We start from the raw sequence: 20,861 nt of genomic DNA on the forward strand, positions 1-20,861 counted from the left end.
CATGGTCGAACCCAATAACAATGGTGGAGGCGCAAGGAGGATGCTTGGTGATTATACTACACCTACTTCTAATTTTTATGAAAGAAACATCTCAATCCCTGCCATTAGAGCAAATAATTTTGAGCTGAAGTCTCAACTAGTTGTTCTAATACAACAGAACTGCAAGTTCCATGGACTTCCAACAGAAGATCCCTATCAGTTTTTAACTGAATTGTTGCAGATCTGTGATGCTGTTAAGACTAATGGAGTAGATCCTGAAGTCTACAGACTCATGCTTTTCCCCTTTGCTGTAAGAGACAGAGCTAGAACATGGTTGGACTCACAACCTAAAGATAGCCTGGACTCTTGGGATAAGCTGGTCACGGCCTTCTTGGCCAAGTTCTTTCCTCCTCAAAAGCTGAGCAAGCTTAGAGTGGATTTTCAGACCTTCAAGCAAAAAGATGGTGAATTCCTCTATGAAGCTTGGGAAAGATACAAGCAGTTGACCAAAGAGTATCCTTCTGGCATGCTTTCAGAGTGGACCATTTTAGATATATTCTATGATGGTCTATCTGAGCTTTCTAAGATGTCACTGGAACATTCTACAAGTGGATCCATTCACCTAAAGAAAACGCTTGTAGAAGCTCAAGAACTCATTGACATGGTTGCAAATAATCAATTCATGTACACCTCTGAGAGGAATCCTGTGAGTAATGAGATACCTCAAAAGAGGGGAGTTCTTGAAATTGATGCTCTGAATGCCATATTGGCTCAGAACAAAATGTTGACTCAGTAAGTCAACATGATTTCTCAGAGTCTGAATGGATGGCAAAATGCATCCAACAGTACTAAAGAGGCATCTTCTGAAGAAGAAGCTTATGATCTTGAGAACCCTGCAATGGCAGAGGTGAATTACATGGGTGAACCCAATGGAAACACCTATAATTCCTCATGGAGAAATCATCCAAATTTCTCATGGAAGGATCAACAAAAGCCTCAACAAGGCTTTAATAATGGTGGAAGAAACAAGTTTAGCAATATCAAGTCTTTTCCATCATCTTCTCAGCAACAGACAGAGAATTCTGAGCAGAGCCCCTCTAGCTTAGCAAACATAGTCTCTGATCTATCTAAGGCCACTTTAAGTTTCATGAGTGAAACAAGGTCCTCCATTAGAAATTTGGAGGCACAAGTGGGTCAGTTGAGTAAGAAAATCGCTGAAACTCCTCCTAGTACTCTCCCAAGAAATGCAGAAGAGAATCCAAAAAGAGAGTACAAGGCCATTGATTTTATCGATATGGCCGAATCCAAAGAGGAAGGGGAGGACGTGAATCCCAATGAGAAAGACCTCAAGGGACGTCCTCCAGACAGAAAGGAGTTCCCTATTGAGGACCTAAAGGAATCTGAGGCTCATATATAGACCATAGAGATTCCAATAAACTTCCTTCTGCCATTCATGAGCTCTGAGAACTATTCTTCCTCTGAAGAGGATGAGGATGTAACTGAAGGGCAAGTTGCTCAATATCTAGGTGCCATCATGAAGCTGAATGCCAAGTTGTTTGGTAATGAGACTTGGAAAGGTGAACCTCCCTTGCTCATTAGTGAACTAGATACATGGGTTCAGCAAACTCTACCTCAAAAGAAACAAGATCCTGGTAAATTCTTAATATCCTAAACCATAGGCACCATGACCTTTGAGAAGGCTCTGTGTGACCTGGGATCAGGTATAAATCTTATGCCACTCTCTGTAATGGAGAAGCTGGGGATCTTTGAAGTACAAGCTGCAAGAATCTCATTAGAGATGGCAAATAAGTCAATAAAACAAGCTTATGGATTGGTAGAGGACGTGTTAGTGAAGGTTAAAGGCCTTTACATCCCTGCTGACTTCATATCTTAGACACTGGGAAGGATGAGAATGAATCCATCATTCTAGGAAGACCCTTCCTAGCCACAGCAAAAACTGTGATTGATGTTGACAGAGGTGAACTAGTCCTTCAATTGAATGGAGACTACCTAGTGTTAAAGCTCAAGGTTATCCTTCTATAAACATGGAAAAGAGGCACGATAAGTTTCTCTCAATGCAAAGTCAAACAAAGCCCCCACAATCAAACTCTAAGTTTGGTGTTGGGAGGCCACAACCAAACTCTAAGTTTGGTGTTGAACCCCCATATTCAAACTCTAAGTTTGGTGTTGGGAGGTCCCAACAATGCTCTGAACATCTGTGAAGCTCCATGAGAGCTCACTGTCAAGCTATTGACATTAAAGAAGCGCTTATTGGGAGGCAAATCAATTTTTATTTATCTATATTTCTATTGTTCTTTTATGTTTTATTAGGTCTATGATCATGTGGAGTCACAAAACAATAGCAAAAATTAAAAACAGAATCAAAAATAGCAGAAGAAATAGCACACCCTGGAGGAAGAGCTTACTGGCGTTTAAACGCCAGTAAGGAGCATCTGGTTGGCGTTTAACGCCAGAACAGAGTATGAAGCTGGCATTAAATGCCAAAAACAGGCAGCAGTCTAGCATTTAAACGCCAGGATTGCACCCTGAGGAAAGCTGGCATTAAACGCCATAAACAAGCACCAAGCTGGCATTTAACGCCAGAAACAAGCATCAGGCTAGTGTTAAATGCCAGAAACAGGCTACATCTGGGTGTTTAATGCCAGAAACAGGCAGCAGTCTGGTGTTAAACGCCAGGATTGCATACAGAGGACGTTTTACATGCCTAAAGGGTGCAAGGATGAGAAATCCTTGACACCTCAGGATCTATGGACCCCACAGGATCACCTAGGATCTGTGGACTGATGCCAGGGCATCTAGGCCAGTTTTACTGACCTTTTCTTTACTGTTTTAGGGTAGTTTCATGCATTTTCCTAGTGAATAAGGCAAGTTTTGGGTGAAAATACACTTACACCTTTATTTAAGCAACTATTGTGAATTTTGCATGATTTCATGAGATTTTTGCCAAAATTGCATGAGAATTTGATGATACATAATCTCATGACTTTAGCTAGAGCTTTGATGCACTTTAATTGCTTGATTTCAGGACAAATGAAGCATGGAGGAACTACGTTAGCATTCACGTTAACTTAGTTAACGTGACTACTAACGTGGGATGGCAAAGAGCTTGCAACGTTAATGAGAAAAGTGATCACCAATAACGCCTACGAAGCCATTCATAGCTTATGTTAAGAGCCACGTTAACTAAGTTAACGTGGTACTTAACGTAGAAGAAAAAAAGGACTCCACGTTAACGAGAAACATGAACTCCAATAACGTTTCTCCTCAACGTTAGTGGTAAAAGTGAACACCACTAACGTTGGGAAACTAGGCAATGCCCCACGTTAAGAGTCACGTTAACTTAGTTAACGTGAACTCTAACGTGGAAGAGGATCAACAACACCAACGTTAGTGACACTCACTTTTGTCACTAACGTTGGATCATTAGCATTGCCTACGTTAACTCTCACGTTAGGATTGTTAACGTGAAAGTTAACGTGGAGTTGAATTCAAAGAACCAACGTTAGTGACACTCACTTTTTTCACTAACGTTGGGAGATGGCTTCATTACTACGTTAAGAGCCACGTTAACTTAGTTAACGTTGGTTCTAACGTAGGGACTTAAGGCAATTTAAGCGTTAGTGACAAAGGTGAGTGTCACTAATGCTCTCGAAGGTGATAGAGACCCACGTTAAGAGCTACGTTAGCCAAGCTAACGTGAGATCTAACGTAGGGGCAAGAGGCAAGCAACGTTAATGGGAAAAGTGATTCCCATTAACGTTTGCGAAAAAGGGCACAAGCCAACGTTAATGAGAAAAGTGAGTCCCGTTAACGTTGGCCAAGGATTGAGTAAGAAACGTTAGTAGTCACGTTAAGGTTTCTAACGTTGGAATTAACGTGGGTATATAAGGGTGGAACGTTAGTGGAAAAAGTGAATGCCACTATCGTTCTCGCACTCAAAATATTACCCAACGTTAATCTCACTAAATGCCCAAGCCTAATTCATATTTCTGTGCAAGCTGGGCCCACTAAAGATGAGAATTGCTTCAACTCAAGGTCCAGAGCCCACATCAAAGACTTGAATAACTCACTAGAAGATCATGAGGAGTAGTATAGATTGGAGTAGTTTTGAACTAGAGAGAAGCTTAGCACTTTTGGGAACTACTCTTTGCATATTTACTTTTCTGTACTTCTAGAATGGATTCTTCTTTTCTGCCATTTTTTATTCCTAGAGCTATGAACAACTAAACCCCTTTCATTGGGTTAGGGAGCTCTGTTGTAATTTGATGGATCAATTATAGTTTTCATTCTTCTTCTTCTTTCTTTTCTCTTGATCTTACTAGAAAGCTTTCGATCTTAATTCAATTGGTTAGTTGTCTTGGAAAAGAAACTCTCCATAATTGGATCTCCTTTGAACCTTGGAAAAGGGATGAGGAAATCATGCTAGAAACGCTTTCTCATGTTGGACCAAATTGGGGTTTGGATTGATATTGTGACATTTAATCCTCCCAACACTTTGATTTGGAAATACATATGGTATAATCAGTGACCACACTTTCATCTCTTCCCATGAGCAATTAAATCAAGGAATTGGGCAATTGTTCAAGCTTAGAGAGATTGGATTGCCAAGGAATTGGGATCCAATCACTTAAGATTGCCAAGGAGATAAATGAATGCATTGATTGAGGAATAGATGAGGATGAAGTTGATCCAGAGAATGCAGCATCTCCCAAACCCAATGATCTCCCCATTTCTGATCTTACCCATTCTATTTACTTTCTGCCATTTAATTTCCTGCTCATTATCCCAACTCCCCATTTAAGATTCTGCACTTTAATTTCTGTTATTTACTTTCTAGTCATTTAAATTTCTGCATCTCAATCTCAATTCTGTTTAGCTCAACTAGCATATTCTTCTAACGAAAGTTTCTTGACCAATCAATCCCTGTGGGATTCGACCTCACTCTATTGTGAGTTTTTCTTGACGACAATTCGGTATACTTACCGAAGGGAAATTTGTTGAGAGACAAGTTTTCACGCATCAAGTTTATGGCGCCGTTGCCGGGGATTAATTGTGATTAACAAACTACCGGTTGGTTGATTACCTTGATTAGATATTTTCCTTTGTTTTGTTTTGTTTGTGTAATTGTTTTGGTTCTTTGTTTTCTATGCTCTCTAACTGTTTGTGTTAATGCCTCACCAAGAAGCCCCTATTGGTGACAGCTCTGGCTCTTGGTGATTTTGTTATTAATACAACAGTTTCTTTTACTTAGCTTCTTTTCAAAAAAAATTAGCATATGATCACATTCTAAGTTTGGTGTTGCCCTGCAACAATCTGTTTTCAATCTTTCTGGATACTTGCATCAATTCCAAGAGAAAGTGCCACACTAAGTTTGGTGTTCCACTTATTTTTCTATGCAATGTATCCAGCAACACCACTTGTTTGTACAATCATAATGCCTTTGCTTCTTAGGCCTGTAGTGTCATTTTTAACCAAGCTTGCTTAATTTTATGCATTACTTATATCTTGTTTCTTTTTTTTTTGACATTCATGGTTGAATCACAATCTCAACACCACTGCTCTTACTTGTTTCTTGCCTGTAAAGCACTTATTCTAAGATGGTGATTGAAGGGAGGAAGTCTGCAGGAAGGAACAACAAGGGTGAAGATGAGCTACAAAGGTTGTAAAGTTCCTTTCCTTCTCATTTACTCCCATTAGACTTAATGGCAATCATGAATGTCTCTTGTTTTGAATTCTGTGTTCTACCTCTGTTTTGTTATGATTACTTTTAGTAATAAGCATGGTTCATCGCTTATCATTGCACCTTCATCTTTCTTACTTGTATACTTGTCCTTTAAGTTAATCAAAAAGAAAATGTTATGAAAAGAACAAGAGTGGAGTTATTTTGTGAAGTGAATTCTGAATGTTTCTGGTAGGATGATTAGTAAGCTAAGTTGGTTCACCAAACAAGGAAAGAAAGCAACTATCTATCCTAAGTCCTATGCTTGAAACACATCCTATGAGACAAACTCAATAATAAGATCCCAGTAAGAAAAGAAAAAAAAGCAATAAAAGTGAAAAAGGAAGAAACATAATAAGAAACAATGCTAGGCACCAAGGGTTTTAAGATTGAGGCATGTGTCTGTGGTGTTCATGTGCAAGGGATATGCTTGGATGAATAAGCTCTTAGGGGTGCCTTATCACTTGGTAACTTGGATTAACTAATCCGGGATTATCAGCTGAAAGTCCACTATCAAGAGTGACCTTTGCTATAGAACACTTAGTAACCCAAAGAGGTATTGGATACCAAGGTCTCAAGAAAGAAAAATAACAAACCATGTGCCTGTGGTGTGTATGTATGAGGGAAAGAGACTTGAGGGAGTAAGTCCTTAGGGGTGTTTTAACACTTAGCACCTTGAACCAACTGGTTCGGGAGTGTTGGCTGAAAGCTTATCATAAAGAGTCGCCCTCTTACAGAGCACTTAGCCAAAAGAAAAATGTAATAAGCTTTAGGAAGGATCAACAAGAAAGGAGTCTCAAAGGATGTAATCAAGAAAGTGACCAAGGAATTGATAAAGGCTTGAAACCTAAAAGGAAAGAACCTAAGTTGCTATGCATGAAACTCCATAAACTAGGAATTCTACTTCTATTTTATCTTCTTGTTATTTCATTTCATTCTTCCTATGTTTCAGTACTTGCTTAGGGACAAGCAAGATTTAAGTTTGGTGTTGTGATGCGCGTGCATCATTGCCTACTTTTAGTAGTCCTTTTAGTAGATTTCTGTTTAGTTTTCATACAAATATTTCCAATATATGAGTAATAGCATGAAAAATCTCTGCATGAAACAAAATCTTAAGCATAGGTGAATTTTAGCTAATATACAGGGTAAATATGATAAAATAGATCACACTAAGTGAAGTTTTGATTTTGAGTATTATTAGCACACTTAGTATCTAAAGATCATCTTGTATGTTACCTTGATGCACTTCGTTTGTTTAATTTCAGGCCAAAAGAAGCAGAGAAGAGCCACGTTAGTGCTACTAACGTGGGCACTAACGTGGAAGGAAGGAAAGTTGGAACATTAGTGGGAACGTTAATGGCATTAACTTTGAAGAAGGGCCAACGTTAGTGTAAAAAGTGAGTGCCACTAACGTTTGTGAAGGTGCAAAAAGACCCACGTTAACAGCCACGTTAACTAAGTTAACGTGCTAGTTAATGTAGAAGGAAAGGGAGATGCCAACGTTAGTGAAAAAAGTGAGTGCCACTAACGTTGGCGAAGCAAAAAGACCCACGTTAACAGCCACGTTAACTAAGTTAACGTGGTAGTTAACGTGGAAGGAAAGTGAGATGCAAACGTTAGTGGAAAAATTGAGTGCCACTAACATTGGCGAAGCAAAAAAGACCCACGTTAACTTCCACGTTAACTAAGTTAACGTGGGCAAAAGTTCAACCTGGCAGCCTGACCATGCATTCTTCAAACACGCATAACTTGAGCCACAAAGCTCCAAATGAAGTGATTCCAGTGGCATTGGAAAGTAGGATTCTAGAACTTTCCAAGCATATATGGCACTACATGATTGACACTAAATTTGAGGGAGAAAACATGCCCCGAAAGGGCAAAGATGAACATGGTATCAACCTGTAGTAAGGCCAACTGACCTCTTCACCTTCCAAGAAGTGTAACTCGAGTTTTAGAGCTCCAAATGATACACTTCTAAAGGTGTTGGAAAGTAGACATCCAGAGCTTTCCAAAAATATATAATAGTATGGGGTGGACATTGATTTTGAGCTCCAGAACTTGGAAATATTAAGCCCCTGGTCGCTAGCATTATTGGGACTCACGTTTTCCATTAACGCTAGCGACTATGCCAGCAACCATGTCCATTTCAAAGGAGCATAACTTGAGTTATAGAGATTCAATTGAGGTGATTCCAGTTGTATTAGAAAGCTGACATTCAAAACTTTCCAACGATATATAATACTCTATAGTGGGCATGCAATTGGAGTACAAACAAGAGGCATCTTTTAAGCCCCCAAAACACCAATTGGTAACAAGTGCAACGTTAGCCAAAATAACTTTGGCACTAACGCCACACTTGTAGCGTTAGTGTGGCTAACGACAGTACTAACGTTGCACCTGGACCTCAACTTGATTCACTTCTCTCTCAAGTCCACTTCAAAGCTCAAGCAAGCAAGCCCACAATTGTCAACCAATCAAGGCCACAAGAAGCATCTAGAATAGGAATTTTCATTTAATTGTAATTTGCTTTTAATTTCATTTTGTAATTTTGGAGAGCCTATATAAAGGCCTTAGTCTTTACATTCAAGGAGGACTGAAACATAGAATTGAAGGAAGGGGGAGAGAGTGAAGACCAATTCGAATTTCTGTGAATTGGCACACTCCAAGGGGAGTGGGTCTTCGAACCCCTCCCCTCAACCACTCTTCTTCCTTTTCTCTTCTTTTCTTCCTTAGGAGTAGTTTCTTTTCTTTGTACCTTCCATTTATGAATTTTGAAGTTTCAATTTCAGTTTAATATTTATCTTTATTTTTCTGCACTTTCTTTCTTTTCTATTTTGGTAGAGCAATGATCAACTAACTCTTTTCATTGGGTTAGAGAGCTCTATTGTGATTCAATGGATCAATTGTAGTTCTTATTCTTCTTCTTCTTTCTTTTCTCTTGAATTTACTAGAGAGTTTTCAATCTTCATCCAATTGGGTAATTGTCTTGGAAGAGAAATTGCTCATGCTTGGATTTCCTCTGAACCTTGGAAGAGGAATGAGGAAATCATGCTAGAAATGCTCTCTCACATTGGATTAGGTTGGGGGTTGGATGGATATTGTGACATATAATCCTACCAATACTTTGATCTATGAATGTGTGTGGTATAATCAGTGACCAAACTTCATCTCTTCCCATGAGCAATTAAATCAAGGAATTGTGAAATTGTTCAAGCTTAGAGAGATTGGATTGCCAAGGAATTGGGATCCAATCACTTAAGATTGCCAAGGAGATCAATGAATGCATTGATTGAGGAAGAGATGAGAATGAACTTGATCTAGAGGATTGCAATATCTCTTGATCCCAATGTTCATTTTATTTTTAGTTCTTACATTTACTTTTTTTGCCATTTTACGTTTCTGCACTTTATTGGTTTTTTTACTTTTTTTGCTATTTACATTTCCTTGTTACTTATCACTCCAATATGATTCGTCTAACTAGGATAATCAATTACCCATTGATTGCTTAATCCGTTAATTTCTGTGGGATTCGACCTCACTCTATTGTGAGTTATTACTTGACGACAATTCGGTATACTTGCCGAAGGGAAATTTGTTGAGAGACAAGTTTCCACGCATCAAGTTTATGATGAATTTTGAAGTTTCAATTTCAGTTTAATCTTTATCTTTATTTTTCTGCACTTTCTTTCTTTTCTATTTTGGTAGAGAAATGATCAACTAACTCTTTTCATTGGGTTAGAGAGCTCTATTGTGATTCAATGGATCAATTGTAGTTCTTATTCTTCTTCTTCTTTCTTTTCTCTTGATTTTACTAGAGAGCTTTCAATCTTCATCCAATTGGGTAATTGTCTTGGAAGAAAAATTGCTCATACTTGGATTTCCTTTTGATGAGCAGATAATTTATACACTTTTTGGCATTATTTTTTAGTATGTTTTTAGTATGATTTAGTTAGTTTTTAGTATACTTTTAGTAATTTTTAATTAAAATTCACTTTTCTGGACTTTACTATGAGTTTGTGTGTTTTTCTGTGATTTCAGGTATTTTCTGGCTGAAATTGAGGGTCCTGAGCAAAAATCTGATTCAGAGGCTACAAAGGACTGCAGATGTTGTTGGATTCTGACCTCCCTGAACTCGAAGTGCATTTTCTGGAGCTACAGAAGCCCAATTGGCGCGCTCTCAACGGCGTTGGAAAGTAGACATCCTGGGCTTTCCAGCAATGTATAATAGTCCATACTTTTCCCGAGATTTGATGGCCCAAACCGGCGTTGCAAATCAGCTTCAGAATTCCCAGCGTTTAACGCTGGAACTGGCATAAAAATTGGAGTTAAACGCCCAAACTGGCACAAAAGCTGGCGTTTAACTCCAGAAAAAGTCTCTACACATGAAAGCTTCAATGCTCAGCCCAAACACACACTAAGTGGACCCAGAAGTGGATTTTTACGTCATTTACTCATTTATGTATACCCTAGGTTACTAGTTCACTATTAATAGGATCTTTTGACATTGTATCTGTACCTCATGACACTTTACACGTTTCTTTGTGTACTTCCTACGGCATGAGTCTCTAAACCCCATGGTTGGGGATGAGGAGCTCTACTGTGTCTTGATGGATTAATGCAATTACTACTGTTTTTCATTCAATCATGCTTGCTTCCATTCTAAGATATCACTTGTTCCCAAACCTGATGAATGTGATGATCCGTGACACTCATCATCATTCTCAACTATGAACGTGTGCCTGACAACCACCTCCGTTCTACCTTAGATTGAGTAGATATCTCTTGGATTCCTTAATCAGAATCTTCGTGGTATAAGCTAGAATTGATGGCGGCATTCAAGAGAATCCGGAAGGTCTAAACCTTGTCTGTGGTATTCTGAGTAGGATTCAAGGATTGAATGACTGTGACGAGCTTCAAACTCCTGAGGGCTGGGCGTTAGTGACAGAGGCAAAAGAATCACTGGATTCTATTCCAACCCGATTGAGAACCGACAGATGATTAGCCGTGCTGTGACAGAGTGCGTTGAACATTTTCACTGAGAGGATGGGAGGTAGCCATTGACAACGGTGAAACCCTACATACAGCTTGCCATGGAAGGAGCCTTGCGTGCTTGAAGAAGAAGACAGTAGGAAAGCAGAGATTCAGAAGATGGAGCATCTCCAAAACCTAAACATGTTTCCCCATTACTGCAAAACAAGTACTCACTTCATGTTCTTTTGCTTTTTACAATCAACCTTGATAATTATTGATATCCTGACTAAGAGTTACAAGATAACCATATCTTGCTTCAAGCCGACAATCTCCGTGGGATCGACCCTTACTCACGTAAGGTATTACTTGGACGACCCAGTGCACTTGCTGGTTAGTTGTGCGGAATTGCAAAAGTGTGATTGCAATTTCGTGCACCAAGTTTTTGGCGCCGTTGCCGGGGATTGTTCGAGTTGGACAACTGACGGCTTATCTTGTTGCTTAGATTAGGACTGTTTTATTTTTGTTGGTTTAGAGTCTTTTAGTTGAGTCTAATTTCATATTTTAAGTTTGGTGTCAATTGCATGCTTTTGCTTTTCTTTTAATTTTCGAATATGCATGTCCTTAGTCCCTTTTTGATCCTTAAAAATTCTAAGTTTGGTGTCCTCTTTGTGTTTTTCCCTTAAAATTTTCGAAAATTAGTGTTTGATTTTCTAAAAATTTTAAGTTTGGTGTCATTTTGTTGTTTTTCTCTCTCCTCATTTCAAAAATCAAATCTTTTTCAAAATAATTTTCAATCATATCTTCTCAATTGCTAATTTCAAAATCTTTTTAATTGACTAATTGATTCAGTTTTCAATTTGCTTTGATCTTATTTTCTTTTAGTTTTCGAAATTTGATTTTATTTTCCATTTATTTTATTATTTTCGGTCAAAAAAATTTTTTTTTTCTACTTGCAATCCATATCATTTCCCTTTATCCATCATGGACCTAAGTGGAATTGAACAGTCCAGAAGGACTCTGGGGTCATGCGCTAACCCCATTACAGCTGCATATGGGAGTAGCATCTGTACACCTCCCATCAAAGCAAGCAGCTTTGAGCTAAATCCTCAACTCATTATCATAGTGCAGCAAAACTGCCAGTATTCCGATCTTCTACAAGAAGAACCTACTGAGTTTCTGGCACAGTTCTTGCAAATTGCTGACACAGTACGTGATAAAGACGTGGATCAGGATGTCTACAGACTATTACTGTTTCCATTTGCTGTAAAAGATCAAGCTAAGAGGTGGTTGAATAACCAACCTACAGCAAGCATAAAGACATGGAAACAGTTATCAGACAAATTCCTGAATCACTTTTACCCTCCAAAGAGGATGACACAGCTAAGGCTGGACATCCAAGGCTTTAAACAAGAGGATAATGAATCTCTTTATAATGCCTGGGAGAGGTATAGAGGTATGCTAAGAAAATGCCCCTCTGAAATGTTTTCAGAGTGGGTACAATTAGATATCTTCTACTATGGGCTTACAGAAAAAGCTCAGATGTCTTTAGACCACTCAGCTGGTGGATCTATTCACATGAGGAAGACAATTGAAGAGGCTCAAGAGCTTATAGATACTGTTGCTAGAAATCAATATTTGTACTCTGGTAATGAGTTCTCCCCAAAAGAGGAAGTCATGGCAGTAGCCACTGATCCTAATCCTCAAGAACAGATGATTGAGCTTAATCAACAATTACACATGATGACAAAACAGTTAGCAGAATTTAAAGAGATGCTCCATGAAACTAAAACTGCTAACAAGAACATAGAACTGCAATTGAATCAAGCAAAACAGCAGATATCTAAACAGATAACAGAAGAATGTCAAGCAGTTCAACTGAGGAGTGGGAAGACATTGAATAACACTGCTCAAAGTAGCAAAAAGCCAAATAAGGAAAAATTGACAGAGGATAACCAAACCACTGTCCGACATCCCTCTGAGGACAGTAAGAGCCCAGAAAGGGGAGGAAAGCTGGCATTAAACGCCCATTCCTTGCCCAGTTCTGGCGTTGAAACGCCAGAAAAGGGAGAGAAGTTGGCGTTAAACGCCCAATCTTCACCCATTCCTGGCGTTCAGACGTCAAGGGAGGGTCAGACACCTGAGAATGCTGACAGTAATCCCTCTAAAAAGGCTTCTTCAACCACTTCTGTAAGGAATAAACCTGCAGCAACTAAGGTTGAAGAATATAAAGCCAAGATGCCTTATCCTCAGAAACTCTGCCAAGCGGAACAGGATAAGCAATTTGCTCGCTTTGTAGACTATCTAAGGACTCTTGAAATAAAGATTCCGTTTGGAGAGGCACTTGAGCAAATACCTTCTTATGCTAAGTTCATGAAAGAGATCTTAAGTCATAAGAAGGATTGGAGAGAAACTGAAAAAGTTTTTCTCACTGAAGAATGCAGTGCAGTCATATTAAAGAGCTTACCAGAGAAGCTTAAAGATCCTGGAAGCTTTATGATACCATGCACATTAGAGGGTACTTGTACCAAGAAAGCTCTATGTGATCTTGGGGCAAGTATCAACCTAATACCTGCATCCACTATCAGAAAGCTTGGCTTGACTAAAGAAGTCAAACCAACCAGGATATGTCTCCAACTTGCTGATGGCTCCATTAAATACCCATCAGGCATAATTGAAGACATGATTGTCAAGGTTGGGCCATTTGCCTTTCCCACTGACTTTGTAGTGCTGGAAATGGAGGAGCACAAGAGTGCAACTCTCATTCTAGGAAGACCTTTCCTAGCAACTGGACAGACCCTCATTGACGTCCAAAAAGGGGAATTAACCCTGAGAGTCAATGAGGATGAGTTCAAGTTGAATGTTGTCAAAGCTATGCAGCATCCAGACACATCAAATGACTGCATGAGCACTGATATTATTGACTTTTTGGTGGAGGAGGTCAATATGACTGAAAGTCTTGAATCAGAGCTAGATGACATCTTTAAAGATGTTCAGCCTGATCTGGAGGAAATAAAGGAAATAAAAGAAATTCTGAAAATTCCTCAAGAAGAAGATAAGCCTCCTAAACCCGAGCTCAAGCCACTACCACCATCCCTGAAATATGCATTTCTGGGAGAAGGTGACACTTTTCCAGTGATCATAAGCTCTGCTTTAAATCCACAGGAAGAGGAAGCACTAATTCAAGTGCTAAGGACACACAAGACAGCTCTTGGGTGGTCCATAAGTGATCTTAAGGGCATTAGCCCAGCAAGATGCATGCACAAGATCCTATTGGAGGATGATGCTAAGCCAGTGGTTCAACCACAAAGGCGGCTAAATCCAGCCATGAAGGAGGTAGTGCAGAAAGAGGTCACTAAGTTACTAGAGGCTGGGATTATTTATCCTATTTCTGATAGCCCCTGGGTGAGCCCTGTCCACGTTGTCCCTAAGAAGGGAGGCATGACAGTGGTTCATAATGAAAAGAATGAACTTGTTCCTACAAGAACAGTTACAGGGTGGCGCATGTGTATTGACTACAGAAGGCTCAATACGGTCACCAGAAAGGATCATTTTCCTTTACCATTCATAGACCAGATGCTAGAGAGACTAGCAGGTCATGAATACTACTGCTTTTTGGATGGCTACTCAGGTTACAACCAAATTGCAGTAGATCCTCAGGACCAAGAGAAAACAGCATTTACATGTCCTTCTGGAGTATTTGCCTATAGAAGGATGCCTTTGGTCTGTGCAATGCACCTGCAACCTTTCAGAGGTGCATGCTCTCTATCTTCTCAGATATGGTAGAGAAATTTCTGGAAGTCTTCATGGATGACTTTTCGGTATTTGGAGACTCATTCAGCTCCTGCCTTAACCATCTAGCACTTGTTCTGAAAAGATGCCAAGAGACCAACCTAGTTTTAAACTGGGAAAAATGTCACTTTATGGTGACTGAAGGAATTGTCCTTGGGCATAAAATTTCAAACAAAAGAATAGAGGTGGATCAAGCTAAAGTTGAAGTAATTGAAAAATTACCACCACCTACCAATGTTAAGGCAATCAGAAGCTTTCTGGGGCATGCAGGATTCTACAGAAGGTTTATAAAGGATTTTTCAAAAATTGCCAAACCTCTGAGTAATCTGCTAGCTGCTGACACTCCATTTATTTTTGATAATGAGTGTCTGCAAGCGTTTGAGACTCTGAAAGCTAAACTGGTCACAGCACCAGTCATCTCTGCACCAGACTGGACATTACCATTTGAACTAATGTGTGATGCCAGTGACCATGCCATTGGTGCAGTACTGGGACAAAGGCATGGTAAGCTTCTACACGTCATTTATTATGGCAGCCGTATTCTAAATGATGCACAGAAGAACTACACAACCACAGAAAAGGAGCTACTTGCAGTGGTTTATGCCATTGACAAGTTCAGATCTTATTTAGTAGGATCAAAAGTGATTGTGTACACTGACCATGCTGCTCTTAAATATCTACTCACAAAGCAGGATTCAAAACCCAGGCTCATAAGATGGGTGTTGCTTCTGCAAGAGTTTGATATAGAAATAAGAGACAAAAAAGGGACAGAGAATCAAGTAGCTGATCACCTGTCCCGGATAGAACCAGTAGCAGGAGCATCCCTCCCTCCTACTGAGATCTCTGAAACCTTTCCGGATGAGCAATTGTTTGCTATTCAGGAAGCTCCGTGGCTTGCAGACAGTGCAAACTATAAATCTCAAGGTTCTCCTTCTGTAACCATGGAGAGGAAGCATGAAGAGCTTCTCTCAAAATAGAGTCAAACAGAGCCCCCACAGTCAAACTCTAAGTTTGGTGTTGGGAGGTCACAACCAAACTCTAAGTTTGGTGTTGGGAGGTTCCAACATTGCTCTGAGCATCCGTGAGGCTCCATGAGGGCCCACTGTCAAGCTACTGACATTAAAGAAGCGCTTGTTGGGAGGCAACCCAATGTTATATTTTATCTATTTTCCTTTGTTATTTTATGTTTTCTATAGGTTGATGATCATGAGAAGTCACAAAATCAATTGAAAAAGCAAAAACAGAAAGAAGAATAGAAAGAAAAACAGCACACCCTGGAGGAGAACTTGCTGGCGTTTAAACGCCAGCGAGGCTAGCAGATGGGCGTTTAACGCCCAGTCTGGCACCATTCTGGGCGTTTAACGCCAGAAAGGGGCACCAGACTGGCGTTAAACGCCAGGAATGGGCACCAAGCTGGCATTAAACGCCAGAAATGGGCACCAGCCCGGCGTTTAACGCCAGAATTGGCATAAGGAGCATTTTTGCTCGCCACTTGGTGCAGGGATGAATTATCCTTGACACCTCAGGATCTGTGGACCCCACAGGATCCCCACCTACCCCACCACTCTCTCTCTTCTTTATTCTTTTGCTCGAGGACGAGCAAACCTTCTAAGTTTGGTGTGATAAAAGCGTTGCTTTTTGTTTCTCCATAACCATTTATGGCACCTCAGACCAGAGAAACCTCTAGAAAGAGGAAAGGAAGACAAAAGCTTCCACCTCCGAGCCATGGGAGATGGAGAGATTCATCTCAAGGGATGCACTTTTCTCCACAAAGCTATTGGGAGCAAATCAATACCTCCCTAGGAGAATTGAGTTCCAACATGGGACAACTAAGGGTGGAGCACCAAGAACATTCCATCCTCCTCCATGAAATTAAAGAAGAACATAGAATCATGAGAGAGGAGCAACAAAGGCAAGGAAGAGACATTGAGGAGCTCAAGCACTCCATAAGATCTTCAAGAGGAAGAACAAGCCGCCATCACTAAGGTGGACCCGTTCTTTAATCTCCTTGTTCTTTATTTTCTATTTTTCGAATTTTTATGCTTATGTTTATCTATGTTTGTGTCTTATTACATGATCATTAGTATCTTAGTGTCTATGCCTTAAAGCTATGAATGTCCTATGAATCCATCACCTCTCTTAAATGAAAAATGCTTTAATCACAAAAGAACAAGAAGTACAGGATTTTGAATTCATCTTTGAAACTAGTTGAATTAGTTTGATGTGGTGACAATACTTTTTGTTTTCTGAATGAATGCTTGAACAGTGCATGTCTTTTGAATTTGTTGTTTTAAGAATGTTAAAATTGTTGCCTCTTGAAAGAATGATGGAAAAGGAGAACTGTTATTGAGGATCTGAAAAATCATCAAATTGATTCTTGAAGCAAGAAAAAGCAGTGAATCAAAAAAAAAATAAAAAATAAAAAAAATGAAAAGAAAGAAAAGAAAGAGAAAAAGAAAAAGAAAGAAATAAAGTTGTGATCCAAGGCAAAAAGAGTGTGCTTAAGAACCCTGGACACCTCTAATTGGGGACTCTAGCAAAGCTGAGTCACAATCTGAAAAGGTTCACCCAATTATGTGTCTGTGGCATGTATGTATCCGGTGGTAATACTGGAAGACAGAGTGCTTTGGGCCACAGCCAAGACTCATAAAGTAGCTGTGTTCAAGAATCAACATACTTAACTAGGAGAATCAATAACACTATCTGAATTCTGAGTTCGTATAGATGCCAATCATTCTGAACCTCAAAGGATAAAGCGAGATGCCAAAACTGTTCAGGGGCAAAAAGCTACTAGTCCCGCTCATCTAATTGGAGCTAAGTTTCATTGATAGTTTGGAGTTTATAGTATATTCTCTTCTTTTTATCCTATTTGATTTTCAGTTGCTTGGGGACAAGCAACAATTTAAGTTTGGTGTTGTGATGAGCGGATAATTTATACGCTTTTTGGCATTGTTTTTAGTATGTTTTTAGTATGATTTAGTTAGTTTTTAGTATACTTTTAGTAGTTTTTAATTAAAATTCACTTTTCTGGACTTTACTATGAGTTTGTGTGTTTTTCTGTGATTTCAGGTATTTTCTGGCTGAAATTGAGGGTCCTGAGCAAAAATCTGATTCAGAGGCTACAAAGGACTGCAGATGCTGTTGGATTCTGACCTCCCTGCACTCGAAGTAGATTTTCTTGAGCTACAGATACCCAATTGGCGCGCTCTCAACGGCGTTGGAAAGTAGACATCCTGGGCTTTCCAGAAATGTATAATAGTTCATACTTTGCCCGAGATTTGATGGCCCAAACCGGCGTTGCAAATTAGCTTCAGAATTCCCAGCGTTTAACACTGGAACTGGCATAAAAATTGGAGTTAAACGCCCAAACTGGCACAAAAGCTGGCGTTTAACTCCAGAAAAAGTCTCTACACATGAAAGCTTCAATGCTCAGCCCAAACACACACTAAGTGGACCCAGAAGTGGATTTTTACGTCATTTACTCATTTATGTATACCCTAGGTTACTAGTTCACTATTAATAGGATCTTTTGACATTGTATCTGTACCTCATGACACTTTACACGTTTCTTTGTGTACTTCCTACGGCATGAGTCTCTAAACCCCATGGTTGGGGGTGAGGAGCTCTGCTGTGTCTTGATGGATTAATGCAATTACTACTGTTTTTCATTCAATCATGCTTGCTTCCATTCTAAGATATCACTTGTTCCCAAACCTGATGAATGTGATGATCCGTGACACTCATCATCATTCTCAACTATGAACGTGTGCCTGACAACCACCTCCGTTCTACCTTAGATTGAGTAGATATCTCTTGGATTCCTTAATCAGAATCTTCGTGGTATAAGCTAGAATTGATGGCGGCATTCAAGAGAATCCGGAAGGTCTAAACCTTGTCTGTGGTATTCTGAGTAGGATTCAAAGATTGAATGACTGTGATGAGCTTCAAACTCCTGAGGGCTGGGCGTTAGTGACAGACGCAAAAGAATCACTGGATTCTATTCCAACCCGATTGAGAACCGACAGATGATTAGCCGTGCTGTGACAGAGTGCGTTGAACATTTTCACTGAGAGGATGGGAGGTAGCCATTGACAACGGTGAAACCCTACATACAGCTTGCCATGGAAGGAGCCTTGCGTGCTTGAAGAAAAAGACAATAGGAAAGTAGAGATTCAGAAGATGGAGCATCTCCAAAACCTCAACCTGTTTCCCCATTACTGCAAAACAAGTACTCACTTCATGTTCTTTTGCTTTTTACAATCAACCTTGATAATTATTGATATCCTGACTAAGAGTTACAAGATAACCATATCTTGCTTCAAGCCGACAATCTCCGTGGGATCGACCCTTACTCACGTAAGGTATTACTTGGACGACCCAGTGCACTTGCTGGTTAGTTGTGCGGAATTGCAAAAGTGTGATTGCAATTTCGTGCACCACCTTTGAATATTGGAAGAGGAATGAGGAAATCATGCTAGAAATGCTCTCTCACATTGGATTAGGTTGGGGGTTAGATGGATATTGTGACATGTAATCCTACCAATACATTGATCTATGAATGTGTGTGGTATAATCAGTGACCAAACTTCATCTCTTCCCATGAGCAATTAAATCAAGGAATTGGAAAATTGTTCAAGCTTAGAGAGGTTGGATTGCCAAGGAATTGGGATCCAATCACTTAAGATTGCTAAGGATATCAATGAATGTATTGATTGAGGAAGAGATGAGAATGTACTTGATCCGGAGGATTGCAATATCTCTTGATCCCAATGTTCACTTTATTTTTAGTTCTTACATTTACTTTTCTTGCCATTTTACTTTTCTGCACTTTATTGTTTTTTTACTTTTTTTGCTATTTATATTTCCTTGTTACTTATCACTCCAATATGATTCATCTAACTAGGATAATCAATTACCCATTGATTGCTTAATCAGTTAATCTTTGTGGGATTCGACCTCACTCTATTGTGAGTTATTACTTGACGACAATTTGGTATACTTGCCGAAGGAAAATTTGTTGAGAGACAAGTTTTCACGCATCAAGTTTATGGCGCTGTTGCCAGGGATATGGGGCCTTTGAGAGGTATGGCTTGGGCGCTTCTCTTTCTTGATGTGACTTGGGGATTGAGGTTTGAGCTTCCTCATGTCCCTTGTTTTCTTCATCCAATTCCTTTTCTGGTCGTTTCTTGTGGGTCTCCTTCAATTCCCTCCCACTTCTGAGGGTGATGGCCTGACATTCCTCTCTTGGTATTGAGTTAATATTGCTGCAATTGTTGTGTCCAGGGGTTTGCTTGAATAAGAATTCAATCTGTGTTTCCAGTTTCTTGATGGCAGCATCTTGATTTTGCATGTTAGATTGCACTTCTTCCTGGAAAGCTTTGCTATCTTGAATGTCCTTGCATAGGCTTTCAAGTAGAGCCTCAATTTTTGAGAGCCTCTCCTCGGTGATTGATGTGGGGTTGAGATTAGGTGGTTGAGAAGATTGGTTAGATGGATGTTGATAATATCTCTGTGAGGTGTTTTGATGAGTAGCATTGTTGTTGGAGTTGAAGTTGTGGCGTCTCTGATCTTGCCCTTGGTCTTATTGATTTCCCCATCCAAAGTTGGGGTGATTTCTCCATCCAGAGTTGTAAGTTTTGGAGTATGGATCATGGACTTGTCTAGGTGAGTTTCCCACATAGTTGGCTTGCTCCCAGTCACCTTCTTTTCCTATGTTTACTCCTTCTTGAGTTGGTGATGAGGTGATGGCTACTGCAACTTGGTTCTCTTCCACCTTCTTGGTAAGATCTGTTAGCTGCTTGGTGATCATCTTGTTTTGGGCTAACAGTGCATCCATGTGGTTCAGCTCCATTACTCCTCTAGTGTTACTTCTTTCGGAGGCATAGAAGTAGTCATTCTCAGCAATTGTTTCAATGACATCTAGGGCTTCTTCAATGGTTTTCTTCTTGTTTAAAGAGCCTCCTGATGAATGATTCACAGCCTTCTTTGACTCATAGGAAAGACCTTCATAGAAGATGTGAAGTTGAACCCACTCATTAAACATCTCTGGTGGGCATCTCCTTGTCAAGTCTTTGAATCTCTCCCATGCTTCATAAAGTGTCTCACCATCTTGTTGTCTAAAAGTCTGCACCTCAATTCTTAGCCTATTGATCCTTTGAGGAGGATAAAATCTTGCTAAAAACTTGTTCACCACTTCTTCCCAATTAGTTAAGCTTTCTTTTGGGAAGGATTCAAGCCATTTGGATGCCTTGTCCCTTAGTGAAAAAGGGAACAAAAGCAGCCTATAGACATCTGGGTGGACTCCATTGGACTTCACTGTGTCACAAATCCTCAAGAAGGTGGTCAAGTGTTGATTAGGATCTTCTTGAGCACCTCCTCCAAA

The 20,861-nt window shown here is 39.7% G+C and overlaps 2 non-coding genes across 2 annotated transcripts; one reads left to right on the plus strand and one right to left on the minus strand.

The window, feature by feature from the left end:
- Positions 1-403: 403 nt before the first annotated feature.
- LOC112793800 (small nucleolar RNA R71) lies at positions 404-507 on the minus strand. The gene has a single exon (XR_003198493.1). It is a non-coding gene; the product is annotated as a small nucleolar RNA R71 (small nucleolar RNA).
- Positions 508-20,516: 20,009 nt separating this feature from the next.
- LOC112793678 (small nucleolar RNA R71) lies at positions 20,517-20,624 on the plus strand. The gene has a single exon (XR_003198380.1). It is a non-coding gene; the product is annotated as a small nucleolar RNA R71 (small nucleolar RNA).
- Positions 20,625-20,861: the final 237 nt, after the last annotated feature.

The sequence above is a fragment of the Arachis hypogaea genome, chromosome 3 (assembly GCF_003086295.3).
Source record: "Arachis hypogaea cultivar Tifrunner chromosome 3, arahy.Tifrunner.gnm2.J5K5, whole genome shotgun sequence".
Lineage (NCBI taxonomy): Eukaryota > Viridiplantae > Streptophyta > Magnoliopsida > Fabales > Fabaceae > Arachis > Arachis hypogaea.